The sequence below is a fragment of the Cervus elaphus genome, chromosome 12 (assembly GCF_910594005.1).
Source record: "Cervus elaphus chromosome 12, mCerEla1.1, whole genome shotgun sequence".
In the NCBI taxonomy this organism is placed as follows: Eukaryota; Metazoa; Chordata; class Mammalia; order Artiodactyla; family Cervidae; genus Cervus; species Cervus elaphus.
The window spans coordinates 70026753-70041847 of record NC_057826.1 but is presented as its reverse complement, the minus strand read 5'-3'; the positions used below and the strand labels follow the sequence as shown (position 1 = coordinate 70041847).

Sequence of the window (15095 nt, the reverse complement as noted above, 5' to 3'; positions counted from 1 at the left end):
ACCACATTCATGTAGTACTTACCAAATGTGTCAGATTATTACTATCTATTTAATGACTTAATGGAGGAGATACATTGTTCTTAAATTCAATTATACCCTTTGCACCTCTGGAATTAAGGTCATGTCAGCATTTCTATTATATAACTGCCTGGGTTTAGCAGTTTTTAACAGAGCTATAAAAGTTGGCTTCCAAATCCACTCTTAGTAATAAAGGTCACTGCCTGGGGGAATATTTTTCTCCAGAATTTAGTATGAATAATTTTATGGTGCATCTCCTTCTTTCTAAACTAATCTTTTAGGAAAAAGTCCAATATGATCCTCATGTGGCAGAAGGAAAACTTTAATTTTCTCTTTGTTTTATAAGACTAGCATGTTTTTTCCTTGCAGAATATCAGTCATCTCTCAAAAAATCTGACTTTAATACACTCTTTACCACTTATTGGTTGTGCAACCTCAAGCTGTCACTTGACCTCTTTGTGCCTCAGTATAAATTTACTCATTTGTAAAATGGCCTATTGATAGTAGTTGCCTCATAGAATTGCAATGATGATTCATTTCAGTTGAGTCGCTCAGTCGTGTCCAACTCTTTGCGACCCCATGAACCGCAGCACACTAGGCCTCGCTGTCCATCACCAGCTCCTGGAGTTTATTCAAACCTATGTCCACCAAGTAGGTGATGCCATCCAGCCATCTCGTCCTCTGTCAGCCCCTTCTCCTCCTGCCCTCAATCTTTCCCAGCATCAGGGTCTTTTCAAATGAGTCAGATCTTTGCATCAGGTGGCCAAAGAATTGGAGTTTCAGCTTCAACAACAGTCCTACCAATGAACACCCAGGACTGATCTCCTTTAGGATGGACTGGTTGGATCTCCTTGCAGTCCAAGGGACTCTCAAGAGTCTTCTCCAACACCACAGTTCAAAAGCAGCAATTCTTCAGCACTCAGCTTTCTTTGTAGTCCAACTCTCACATCCATACATGACTACTGGTAAAACATAGCCTTGACTAGACGGACCTTTGTTGACAAAGTTATGTCTCTGCTTTTTAATATGCTGTCTAGGTTGGTCATAATTTTCCTTCCAAGGAGTAAGCGTCTTTTAATTTCAGGGCTGCAGTCACCATTTGCAGTGATTTTGGAGCCCCCCAAAATAAAGTCAGCTACTGTTTCCACTGTTTCCCCATCTATTTGCCATGAAGTGATGGGACTGGATGCCATGATCTTAGTTTTCTGAATGTTGAGCTTTAAGCCAACTTTTTCACTCTCCTCTTTCACTTCCATCAAGAGGCTCTTTAGTTCTTCTTCACTTTCTGCCATAAGGGTTGTGTCATCTGTGTACCTGAGGTTATTGATATTTCTCCCGGCAATCTTGATTCCAGCTTGTGCCTCAACAGTCCAGCGTTTCTCATGATGTACTCTGCATAAAAGTTAAATAAGCAGGGTGACAATATATAGCCTTGACATACTCCTTTTCCTATTTGGAACCAGTCTGTGCTCCATGTCCAGTTCTAATTGTTGCTCCCAGACCTGCATACAGATTTCTCAAGAGGCAGGTCAGGTGGTCTGGTATTCCCATCTCTTCCAGAATTTTCCAGTTTATTGTGATCCACACAGTCAAAGGCTTTGGCATAGTCAATAAAGCAGAAATAGATGTTTTTCTGGAAGTTTCTTGCTTATTCAATGATCCAGAGGATGTTGGCAATTTAATCTCTGGTTCTTCTGCCTTTTCTAAAACCAGCTTGAACATCTGGAAGTTCATGGTTCACATATTGCTGAAGCCTGGCTTGGAGAATTTTGAGCATTACTTCACCAGCATGTGAGATGAGCACAATTGTGCGGAAGTTTGAGCATTCTTTGGCATTGCCTTTCTTTGGAATTGGAATGAAAACTGACCTTTTCCAGTCCTGTGGACACTGCTGAGTTTTCCAAATTTGCTGGCATGTTGAGTGCAGCACTTTCACAGCATCATCTTACAGGATTTGAAATAGCTCAACTGGAATTCCATCACATCCACTAGTTTTGTTTGTACTGATGCTTTCTAAGGCCCACTTGACTTCACATTCCAGGATGTCTGGCTCTAGGTGAGTGATCACACCATTGTGATTATCTGGGTCATGAAGATCTTTTTTGTATAGTTCTTTTGTGTATTCTTGCCACGTATTCTTAACATCTTCTGCTTCTATTGGGTCCATACCATTTCTGTCCTTTATTGAGCCCATCTTTGCCTGAAATGTTGCCTCGGTATCTCTTAATTTTCTTGAAGAGATCTCTAGTCTTTCCCATTCTATTGTTTTCCTCTATTTCTTTGCACTGATCACTGAGGAACACTTTCTTATCTCTCCTTGCTATTCTTTGGAACTCTGCATTCAAATGGTATATCTTTCCTTTTCTATTTGCTTTTGCTTCCCTTCTTTTTACAGCTATTTGTACGGCCTCCTCGGACAGCCATTTTGCTTTTTTGAATTTCCTTTTCTTGAGGATGGTCTTGATCCCTGTCTCCTGTACAATGTCACGAACCTCTGTCCACAGTTCATCAGGCACTCTGTCTATCAGATCTAGTCCCTTAAATCTATTTCTCACTTCCACTGTATAGTCATAAGGGATTTGATTTAGGTCATACCTGAATGATCTAGTGGTTTTCCCACTTTCTTCAGTTTAAGTCTGAATTTGACCATAAGGAGTTCATAATCTGAGCCACAGTCAGCTCCCGGTTTTGTTTTTGCTGACTGTATAGAGCTTCTCCATCTTTGGCTGCAAAGAATATAATCAGTGTGATTTCAGTGTTGACCATCTGGTGATGTCCATGTGTAGAGTCTTCTCTTGTGTTGTTGGAAGAGGGTGTTTGCTATGACTAGTGCGTTATCTTGGCAAACTCTGTTAGCCTTTGCCCTGCTTCATTCCATACTCCAAGGCCAAATTTGCCTGTTATTCCAGGTGTTTCTTGACTTCCTACTTTTACATTCCAGTCCCCTATAATGAAAAGGACATCTTTTTTGGGTGTTAGTTCTAAAAGGTTTTGTAGGTCTTCATAGAACTGTTCAACTTCAGCTTCTTCAACATTACTGGTCGGGGCATAGCCTTGGATTACCTTGATATTGAATGGTTTGCCTTGGAAACGAACAGAGATCATGCCATTGTTTTTGTTTGTCGCAATGATGATTAAATGAGATAGTATGCTTATGTGTTTGGGACACTATATTTTGATTGCTCAAAAAGAGTTATTTAGCTTTTGTTATAATTAGGTAAGAGATTTAGTAAAAGTCCATTCACTGTTAGAGAAACATCTGAAAAGAAGAGGCTACTGAGGTGAGATTTGGCATTTACTGAGAGATGTGGAGATTTCTGGGAGGAATAACAATAACCTCAGATGCAGATAACACCACCCTTATGGGAGAAAGCGAAAAGGAACTAAAGAGCCTCTTGATGAAAGTGAAAGAGGAGAGTGGAAAAGCTGGCTTAAAACTCAACATTCGAAAAACCAAGATCATGCAATCTGGTCCCATTACTTCACGGGAAATAGATGGGGAAACAATGGAACCAGTGACAGACTTTAATTTTCTTGGGCTCTAGAATCACTGCAGATGGTGACTGCAGCCATGAAATTAAACAATACTTGGTCCTTGGAATAAAAGCTATGACCAACCTAGACAGCATATTAAAAAGCAGAGACATTACTTTGCTGACAAAGGTCCGTCTAGTCAAAGCTATAATTTTTCCAGTAGTCATATATGAATGCGAGAGTTGGACTATAAAGAAAGCTGAGTGCCAGAGAATTGATGCTTTTGAACTGTGGTGTTGGAGAAGACTCTTGAGAGTCCCTTGGACTGCAAGGAGATCCAACCAGTGAGTTCTAAAGGAAATCAGTCCTGAATATTCTTTGGCAGGACTGATGCTGGCAATGAAACTCTGATACTTTGGCCATTTACTGTGAAGAACTGACTCATTTGAAAAGACCCTGATGCTGGGAAAGGTTGAAGGCAGGAGGAGAAGGGGAGGACAGAGGATGAGATGGTTGGATGGCATCATCAACTTGATGGGCATGAGTTTGAGTAAGCTCCAGGAGTTGGCAATGGACAGGGACACCTGGTGTGCTGCAGTCCATGGGGTCGCAAAGAGTCAGACACGACTGGGCGCCTGATCTGAACTGAGAGGCATGGAAGAGTCTATGTGTTCAGTCACTCAGTTGTATCCAACTTACTGGGGCTCCATGGACTGTGTAGCCTGCCAGGTTCTTCTGTCCATGGAATTTAAAATAAAACTTTATAAAATGAAACAAGTTTGTTCAGACGAAGCATCTAAGTATTGTTCTATTACCCATTTATTTCAAATATGTAAAAAAAAAAAAACAGCTATAGGTTAAAATAACCTGAAATATTTGTTAGCAAAGAACAACTAAGGTAGATGCCATTTAGAATTCTATACAGTAGACCATTTATGACCAGATTGACCATCAATAAAGAAGTTAGAGATATCTGAGATTCCTTTTCAAAATTCAATTAATGGTTGAGAATACTCAGCAGAGTTGATCAGGAATCTCAAAGCTAGTATGATTTCTGAATAAATCTGGTGTATATCAATTGAGTAGAAACCATCAATACTCACTGCACAATGGAGATTACATTGTCCAGTGATCCGTGTTCCATCAATACCAATAAGAGATTAGGCCAAATGATGATATAATATTTTAGAAAGTCATTACTGTTGTTCTAAAAATTTTTATCCAAATTATCTGGTTTAACCAAACTAACTAGAGAAGTAGTCGGTATAAATAATCGGCTGCAATTTTTGTTTTCTTAAAATTCTGCTGTATGTATAGTTCATCTGGAAAGGAAAATGCAGTAGTTAGAATAGTACTGTGTACAAGGAAGATGGAGATAAATGCTTTAGATCAGAGAGATGTGCAGAAGACTGCCCAGCCCACAGATAGTGTTCACGTGAATGGCATCCCTGGGAGCTGGGCATCCTGACACTACAAATGCAGTTGTAAATGAATCAAGAAGTTAATGGTTAAGCTTAATATTTATTGATCAACAATAAATTCTTTTCAGTCTGCTCAATCGCAGGCACAGTAGAAAATGATAGACAGTTTAGTGAATTTAAAGAGAATGAAGACTGTGCAAAAGAATGATGAATTGGCTATGAAATCTAAAGATGTTTTTAATGTTACAGTCAGATTGACTGATAGCATGTGGCTCCAGACTATTCATTGAAGAAAAATATGTAATCATAAGGCAAGGGACAAAGTAATATATGAGTATGAACTTTCCCATCCCTTTCCTTATGAAAACCTTTTCATAAAATCTTTTAGTTCTGATTCAGATGATTCTTCTGCGAAGCTTATTCAGAGGCAAAAATCATACTTTTATGACATCCAGAGTATGTATACAATGTTCTAGTATTGCACTTTTTTATTTCATTATATTATAATAATTTTTGTATGCATTAGTTTCTCTATTTATTAATATGGTGTGAGTTCCGTGGAACTATGTCTTTATTTTTGCAGTACTGGGCACATAGCTGGTTGACAGTAAAGGGTATCGAATGCATGTGGTTAGTCATATATGAGAACAAGAAATATTCATGATATCTACGATGCTTATAATTCCAAAGATAAATGGAATAAATTTATGTTTGGAAAAATCCTAAGATAAATGGGCTGACAGACAAAATAAACCTCACAGACCAGATTTCTGTTTACCAAAAAATCTGCCTGTCAGATTAAATTATTTGGAAATCATCCAAACACAAAACTCTTAGGAGATATTGAAAAGTTGGAGAAATCATCTGTTACAAATAAAGATGATATTGAATAGAAATAAGAGCCAATAACAATTTTTAATCTTTGATCAGATCCTGCATCCAAAAGTATATTAATAAGTCTTGAGGAACAAGGGAAATATCTACATTTGAAAAGTGTATCTTTGTGCTAATATTTAATTTGAAAATGTGTAACTTTTCTCTTTGTATTTTAATAGGATAAGAGGCAATGAAGAGAGCTAAATTGTTGTAAATTTCACAATTTTTGTCTCTGCAACTTTGCCTGGCCACACTGATAACTGGTCACCTTGCATGCTCCCCCCTTTAGGATGATAAATATACTATAGAGGGACAATTAAAAAAATTAAATCAATATTTGAAAGTGAAAAAAGCACAAAATAATCAGTGTAGTGTTATTATTGATATTAGTGAAATCAGTATTTTATTAAACTATTCAAAGCTATTTCAAAAATAAGTTGTTTCCTGAACTAAATCCTTTCTTTGAGTGCAGTTTAAATACTTGCCCTTTTCAGTTTATGTATGATATGTTTGACTTGTCAAATGAAAATACTTGGTGGTTTTGCCTGCTCAGGAGCTTCACTGCTGTACTGTGCTTCATTGGGCAAGGAACTGGGGCCCTGGGATGATGTCTTCCTTCTACTCTTTGCCAATCATAGCATCTTGGACAGTTATTTTACATTAGTCTCAGAGTTCTCATATACAAAATGAGAATAGTCAAGTATTTCACAAGATTGTTATGGCAATGAAATTATGTGTGCTTGTAAGCTGTAAAGCACTTATAAACTGTAAAGTGCCATATACATGTTTGTTATGGTTATGACTTCTCCTTTAACATCAGGAAAATATCATGAATATGGGGAGCCTTTTTTTTCCCAAATGTGCTTCTCTACGACACAAGTAGTATTGAATAGAGATTTTTTTCCCCATTTTCTTCTTCATTTTCCCCCCATTTTTTCTGTGGTAAAATACATGTAACATAAAATTTATTCTGAACATTTTTAAGTGTACAGTTCAGTTGTACTAATGCATTCATACTGTTGTGTAACCATCAGCGTCATCCATGTCCAGAGCTCTTGTCATCTTGCAAAGCTGAAACTTTGTACCCATTAAACAATAATTCCCCATTCCCCCTTCCTGCTTCCTTGTTTTTTTGAGATAATTTAAAATTAATTTACAATACCGCTCCCACAGTATTCCTAATATAAAATTCACTGCCAACCAGAAGTTCAAATGGTGGTAATTTCAATTCTGTCTGCTTCTTCCATTGTTTTGGTCCTTGTAAGATAAACAGTCAGAATTGGTTAAAAAAAAAAAGAAAGAAAGAAAACTGTAATGTAGACTTTGAATGATAGAAAAAATTTGCAATTCAGCCATAGGTAAAAACAGTTGAATATTTTGAAAACTTTTGGACATAGTGAGTTTTCTAGAAATGTATCCTAAGGAAATAACTAGGGATGTGTGGAAAAAGTTATCTGATTATGGTTAAGAATTGTAAATAGATATTCTAAATCTTCCTCAGTTGCATATCAGTTTAAAAATTAATAGTACATATATATATATAATGAACAGTTTATAATCACCAAATACCTCATAATATGGGAGTATGATCATGTTATAATATTGTTAAAAGTTTTAGAAAATTGTATATATGACATTGTATCAAGTAATAAAAATAATACAGATATATACATATATATTAAAGAAAAGTATAGTAGGTATACAGCAAAATGTTAATGATAATCTCTGGGTGGCAGAATTATTAGTGATTTTAATTTGTTTTTTGCAGTTTTTTATGTTCTGTAATTTTTTCAGTGACCATATATTACTTTTATAACCAAGAACAAAATGTAATTAAATAAAAACTCAAGCACAGGCCACCTCCAAAGCAAACCCAGCAATGAACTCTTAAGTATTTCAGCTATGAACATTTGAGTAATTGGAAATTGGGAGGACCATAAAAAGTAGTCACTTGGGGCTAGTACTTGAATGAAAAACCCAGAAAGCTTGTTTCGAATCATGTCGTCTTTCACATTGCTAATATAATTAAAGCAAGTAAATCAGTTGGGCAACGTGCCACTCACCCTTCAGACACACGTCACAGCTGTCTGCATGCTCACTATCTTCACCTTGCTCAATTTTTACAGTTTTTAATATGAATATCAATTCCCTTTTTCATAAACCTAACCTATAAATGCCACAACCCCTCCGAGGGATTTCCCTAGGCTTCATTTTAGGCTCCACAAGAAAGGATGTAAAAGAGACCTTTCTTTTGTAAAGTGATTCTATAATTCTGTCCAATATCCATCATTTTCAAGGCCAAGTAATCATATTTAATAGATCCTAAATTACTTTCTGTCAGGCAAGGATTCCCTTGATGATATTAACCAGAGCAGAGGACTGACAGTCAGAGGCCCGAAAGGAAGATATTGTTCTACAAAGGGCTTACAAGCTTTTTCTGGCAGGGGTCAACTCCAGTAAGTTTGGGGTGGTACAGGATCTGTGCCTCCACCACAATCCTCAGGCTTCTCCAAGATTCCCACAAACCAGCTCCCAATTTCCTTAGAGTCACTTTTAAAATTAAATTACTTGGTACATTTTTTACCCTTTCATTTGAGGAAATTGCCATCGTGAATTTATTTTTTAAAGTACTCCTCCAGCAAGACAGCTAGATGTGTTAGCATCTACCTACACTTATCTATCCACTTGAGGAAAACTGGGAGAAAATTGGAGAGGTGCCATCATGTCTGTGCTGTTTAAATGAATGCAAGGTTGGGGATCATTTCTTGACAGGGAAGATTATAAGGTCATGATGTCAGAACATGAGCATGAGCGCAGATTATTCTTTGAAAATGGAGGAAATCTTTGACCAGGTTTTCATTAGGGGAAAGTTCCCATCACTCCTTCTTGGAGGACCTCTTTGTGTGTGCGTGTGTGCTCAGTTGTGTTTGATTCTTTGAGACCCCATATGGCGGGCTGTAGCCCGCCATAATCCTCTGTCCATGGGATTTCCCAGGCAAGAATACAGGAGTGGGTTGCCATTTCCTCCTCCAGGGAATCTTCTTGACTCAGAGATCAAACTTGTGTCTCCTGAGTCTCCTGCATTGGCAGGCAGATTCTTTACCGCTGAGCCACCTGGAGTAGCCTTATTTTGTGTTTTACATCTCAAAGGTGTTAAAGAATAAGAGTCTATTAAAGATAAGCATTTCCCTTGATTAAAGAAAATTTTTGATGCTTCAGTTATTGAAACAGTTCAAGTACAATTCCTTTTTTAAGTTGAATTAAATTCAAAATCCAACTACTGAGCTCTTGCTATTGCCTAGCCCATGCTAGAAACTTTATAAATGTTAACTCCTTTCATTCTTACAATGGCTCTGTAACCTACAGATATATTTACCCCAACTTTAGGGATGATGTCTACAAGTTGACCATCTCTAAAATCTTTGGATGGCTTGCACTCCAAAAACTTGGGCTACTGTCAATTTTTGATGATCTGTCTCACCACATAGAATTGGTATTCTTGTTCTGGAAAAAGTAATCTTAATCCAGTTGCTCCAATATTTAGACTATATGGGTCTTGAAATTCTCACCTAAAGAAAATAGTAAAATATTAAAGGAAAGAATAGGAAGGAGGAAATAATGGTGGTTAGTGTTTAACATTCTAGAACAAGAAGTAGGATGATGAACACATTAGAAAAAGAAAATATTGAACCTTTATCAAGGTACTTTGTTTCACCATTTTGAGGGGCAAAAATACCTTACATAAAGGAACCAATTCTGTCTGTTTCCTAACCAGTTTTCTTACTTTTATCCTTCCTTTTTAAAATTTTATTTATTTTTTATTGACAGATAATTGCTTTATAGAATTTTGCTGTTTTCTGTCAAACCTCAACATGAATCAGCCACAGGTATACATGTGTCCCCTCCCTTTTGAACCTCCCTCCCGTCTCCCTCCCCGCCCCACCCCTCTAGGTTGACACAGAGCCCCTGTTTGAGTTTCCTGAGCCACACAGCAAATTCTCATTGGCTCTCTATTTTACACACGGTAGTGTAAGTTTCTGTGTTACTCTTTCCATACATCTCACCCTCTCCTCCCCTCTCCCCATGTCCATAAGTCTATTCTCTATGTCTGTTTCTCCATTGTTGCCCTGTAAATAAATTCTTCAGTACCATTTTTCTAGATTCCATATATATGCATTAGAATATGATATTTATCTTTCTCTTCCTGACTTACTTCACTCTGTATAATAGGTTCTAGGTTCATCCACCTCATTAGAACTGACTCACATGTGTTCTTTTTTATGGCTCAGTAATATTCCATTGTGTATATGTACCCACAACTTCTTTATCCATTCATATGTTGATAGACATCTAGGTTGCTTCCATGTTCTAACTATTGTAAATAGTGCTGCAGTGAACAATGGGATACATGTGTCTCTTTCAATTTTGGATTCCTCAGGGTATATGCCTAGGAATGGGATTGCTGGGGCATATGGTGGTTTTATTTCTAGTTTTGTAAGGAATCTGCATACCATCTTCCATAGTGGCTGAATCAATTTACATTCCCACCAATAGTGCAAAAGACCCCAAAGAGCCAAAGCAGTCTTGAGAAAGAAGAATGGAGCCAGAGTAATCAACCTTCCTAACTTCAGATTATACTGCAAAGCTACAGTCAACAAGACAGTACGGTTCTGGCACAGAAACAGAAATATAGACCAATGGAACAAGATAGAAAGCCCAGAAATAAACCCATGCACCTATGGGTACCTTATTTTTGACCAAGGAGGCAAGAATATACAATGGGGCAAAGACAACCTCTTCAGTAAATGGTGCTGGGAAAACTGGATAGCTACATGTAAAAGAATGAAATTAGAACTCTTCCTAACACCATACACAAAGATAAACTCAAAATGGATTAAAGACCTAAATGTAAGACCATAAACTATAAAACTCTTAGAGGAAAACATAGGCAGAACACTTGATGACATAAATCAAAGCAGGATCCTCTATGACCTACCTCCTAGAGCAACGGAAATAAAAACAACAGTAAACAAGTGGGACCTGATTAAATTTAAAGTCTTTTGCACAACAAAGGAAACTATAAGCAAGGTGAAAAGATAACCCTCAGAATGGGAGAAAATAATATCCTTCCTTTTTTTTAGTGCTCAGATTTTTGTCTTATCTTTGCTCTTTAATCAGTTCAGTCACTCAGTCCTGTCCAACTCTTTGCGATCCCATGGACTGCAGCACACCAGGCTTCCCTGTCCATCACCAACTCCCGGAGCTTGCCTCAAACTCATGTCCATTGAGTCAGTGATGCCATCAAACCATCTCATCCTCTGTCATCCCCTTCTCCTCCCACCTTCAATCTTTCCCACCAGGTTCTTTTCCAGTGACTCAGTTCTTCACATCAAATGACCAAAGTATTGGAGTTTCATCTTCAGCATCAGTCCTTCCAATGAATATTCAAGACTGATCTCCTTTCGGATGGACTGGTTGGATCTCCTTGCAGTCCAAGGGGTTCTCAAGAGTCTTCTCCAATACCACAGTTCAAAAACATCAATTATTTTTCTGTAGTTGTGGCAAACAGGGGCTACTCTTTAGCTTTGGTATATGGGTTTCTCACTGCAGTGTCTTCTCTTGTTGCAGAGCACAGGCCCTAGAGCACATGGGCTCAGTGCGTGCGGTTCCTGGGCCCTAGAGCACAGTTTCAATAGTTGCGGTGCTTGGGCCTAGTTGTTCCACAGCATGTGGGATCTTCCTGGACCAGGGATCGAACCTGAGTCTCCTGTGTTGGCAGGTGGGTTCTTTACCACTGAACCATCAGGGAGGCCCTTCGTTTTAATGTAATAAAACACAGGTGCAAAAACTGAAGGAAGGGACTGGCTGGTTTCATGATCATTTCTTCCATCTTTTCATCATCATTAACTCCACTCGGTACTCTGTTCTTTACTTCTTTCTTTTCAATAAATCACTAAAGCTAAGATTTAAAAGCACTTTACCACATCCTGATACACTGCAGTAGTTTAATTTTCATATCAGTCTAACCCAAATTGGTTTCTCATCAGCAGAGCTCAGCTGCCACTAACTTTCGCACTGTGTTCAACAAATGGAAATTTTCAGTAAAACCTGTATTATCATTTATCTCCACTGTGAAAATATTAAGCAAGCTGGAATGTAGTGATTTCTTTAATATTTTAAATCATAACACAATTATTAGGATAGTGAATATTTCACAGATTTCCTGAATGTGAAGTTGGATTTAAAAGGGAGTGATCATTTAAAATCTGACCATCAGGTCTCTAGTAGACATTGGTCCATTTTGATTCATATTGCCTGGACATGTTAATATACTACTTATCTTCTTCTCAGTGATGTTATTTTAAAGAGTTGGCCCTCTTTGACCTTTAATGGGCTTATTTTAAATGGGTTTCTGTTTTCAACTTCTTTGAATAGACAATGACAGCTGCCTGTGTTTGTGTCACATTTTATATTTTTCAGAGAACTTTCGTAGCATTATCTATTTAATCCTTATTAAAACAGCAAACACTTGTTGCACACTGTGATAGGTATTGTAGTCCAGCTTTTTGAGAGGCTGGGGGAGTAACTATGAGAGCACATCTTGAGTAATCTGTTATGAGCTTTAATAAATGTATGTATATAGTACTACATGGACAGTGGGTACCTAATTATTAATTATATTATTCTCTGATAGCATATCACATTAGCACATTAGATTTTAATTTGATATATTGGATCAATTAGTTTCTCCAACTCAGTTGTAATAGAAAAAACATCTTATTCATCTCTGCATTCCCAGCATCAAACACAGGGCTTTGAACATGATAGCCAATTACTCTTTTATGAATGATGGAATAAAATGAGTATAGGTATATAAAGATATAGGCATTCATTTTATATATTATAAATGTGTGTAGATATATAGATATTTATATGTTTATATATACTATATATAAAGTATATTTAACATAACATTTATTTGTTTGAATTCAGAATTCCAGGAAAGAGAATGTTTCATGTAACAATCGAGAAACAAATTGTTTTCTGGTCAACAGAAGTACTGTCTTTGTGTTAATACAAAGCCAGTACATAATAGGTGGCATGTTAGGTTTTGGGCTTCCCTGGTGGCTCAGATGGTAAAGAATCTGCCTGCAATGCACAAGACCCAGGTTGAGGGAGATCCCCTGGAGAAGGGCATGATGACCCACTTCAGTATTCTTGCCTGCAGAATCTCATGGACAGAGGAGCCTGGGGGGCTAGAGTCCATGGGGTCGCTAAGAGTCTAACAGGACTGAAGAGACTTGGCATGCACATGTTAGTTTTCAACTCCTTACATTGATGTAGCTGTGATGGTTAAGGTCAGACTCTTGAGAAAGATCAAATTCCCAAATTTCCTTTCATTTTAAGAAGTGAGATCCTTCAAGTGTCTCGCTCTTGCTCTTCCTTCCCAGCATGACTAAAATTCATGTCTCACTTAGGAGACTATTTTGTCTTCTGTCTTCAGTTAGTACATATTTCTGGCTTGTTAATTATGTGCCACACACCTGTTTTACATGTATTTTCTTCAACTGCTTGCTTCTTCAGCTTCAGCTGCCTGCTGACTACCACCCTAAATATATTTGGTTGCCTATTTGGGGGGGTCAAGGAGAGTTTTACTGACAGGAGGAGGAAAATATCAACTCAGAACCTTACCTGTAAGTTGCATAGAAAATACCCAATCAGATCTCTGGCAGGAATTCATTCCTTCCCTTTGCTCTTTGATATGTCATATTTGGAGAAATATTGGGTGTTTTGGAGTTTTACTTAAACAAATACTGAATGTAAGATAAGAATACTGTTTATTTTTGTAAAGTCTCTCTGGAAAGAAATCTTTTGTGCTGTGCCCCTTTGTCTAGTTAGGTAGACGAATACATTTCAACACCAACTTTATTTATGGCACATCAATTTAGCTGCCATGTTTGCGTTGTTTCTCTTCGTCTGGCTCTGGCAGTGGGTTTCTAACCCCACACTTGTGGGCCTGACTTGTTCAGAAATGGGGATCTAATGTGGGCTTTACTATGGGGCCAGTGAGGAGCCTCATGCCATCTCAGAATGGATTCTCTTTGTTGGTTCTACTAGAATGAGCGTTAGCTGTTTTCCTCTCGTTTTCCTTGGGCGAGGTGCCCTATGGGGACATGATATCAGCTGCTGACTTCATTGACTTTCATCGACCCCACCGACTGCCTCTAGTGAACACCCTTGCTAACGGCCTGCTCTGTGACTGCCTGGATAGACGTGCTCTCTAGTCCTCGGAGTCTACACCGTCCCCCTGTCCTTTCTCCTTTAGCCAAATGTTTTGTTTCAGCCCCATTTCCTAGACTCATGTATCATTTCTTAGAACAGTCATCCTCTGGCTATGATGACCTCCTGTATGGATCTCTAACGCCTCCCAGACCCTGAAAGTTTCCATTTTTTCCCCAGTTTGTCTGGCTGTCCTGCTCAGTTTTAAGACAGTAATAGAAACCCAGATGTGCTGCTTTGTTAGAAAAATAGAGGGTTAGCAAGCTTTTTCAGGATCAGCAAAATGATGATTTATTCAAGACCCTTTTAACTGTATTCAGAAAAGCTCCTCCGGACATTTCATTCAGAAGTCATTAAGGCCAGGAATTTAGGATCCTGGGACAAAATCTCAGAAGGATTCCCTATAGCTCTTGTTTATTACTAAACTCTCCCTTCATTGTATACATTCCTTGGCTGATAGTTGAAACTGGGAAAGAGGAGGAAGGTAGTCTTAACACTTAACCTCTTGTTTGCTGTTGGCTTGTGTACTTTGCTGCATGCCCTGTGCAGACTAGCACCATCCTTGATATGCTGAGGATGTCAGTCAAAGTCCCAACAGGAAACAAGGCACATTCAAAGGGGCTTATTAGGGGAGTTTAACAAAGAGACTATTTATAAGGATGTAGGCAGGTTTAAGGGAAATCAAAAGAGGATGGTGAAATATCCCCAGGGAATCTTAGCAACAGCTAGGAATCTTCACCTATTCCTATAGCGATAGGCTTGTAGGGGCAGAGGAAGAAAAAGCTACCAGCAGTCTGAGAGAGAGCTGCACCTAGTATGGTGGGGGTTCTGGACTTCTGCTGAGGAAAGAAGCCGCTGCCAACCCTTGGTCACCAAGAAAGGGTCTCTGACCTCACTCTGCTTCCTTCTTCTCCCACCCTCCCATCCTTATGTCTCCAACCCACCTCTTGCAAGCATCTCCTTGTATCTGAATCCAATCGAGAGGCAGAGGGGAAAGGAGCTGGAATGATGCAAAGACTGTAAGTC

The 15095-nt window shown here is 38.3% G+C and overlaps 1 long non-coding RNA gene across 2 annotated transcripts in view; it reads left to right on the top strand.

Annotated features, from left to right (window-relative positions):
• The window catches only part of LOC122705059, a 129435-nt gene that overhangs the window by 33968 nt on the left and 80372 nt on the right, over positions 1–15095 (top strand). The window lies entirely within an intron of this gene.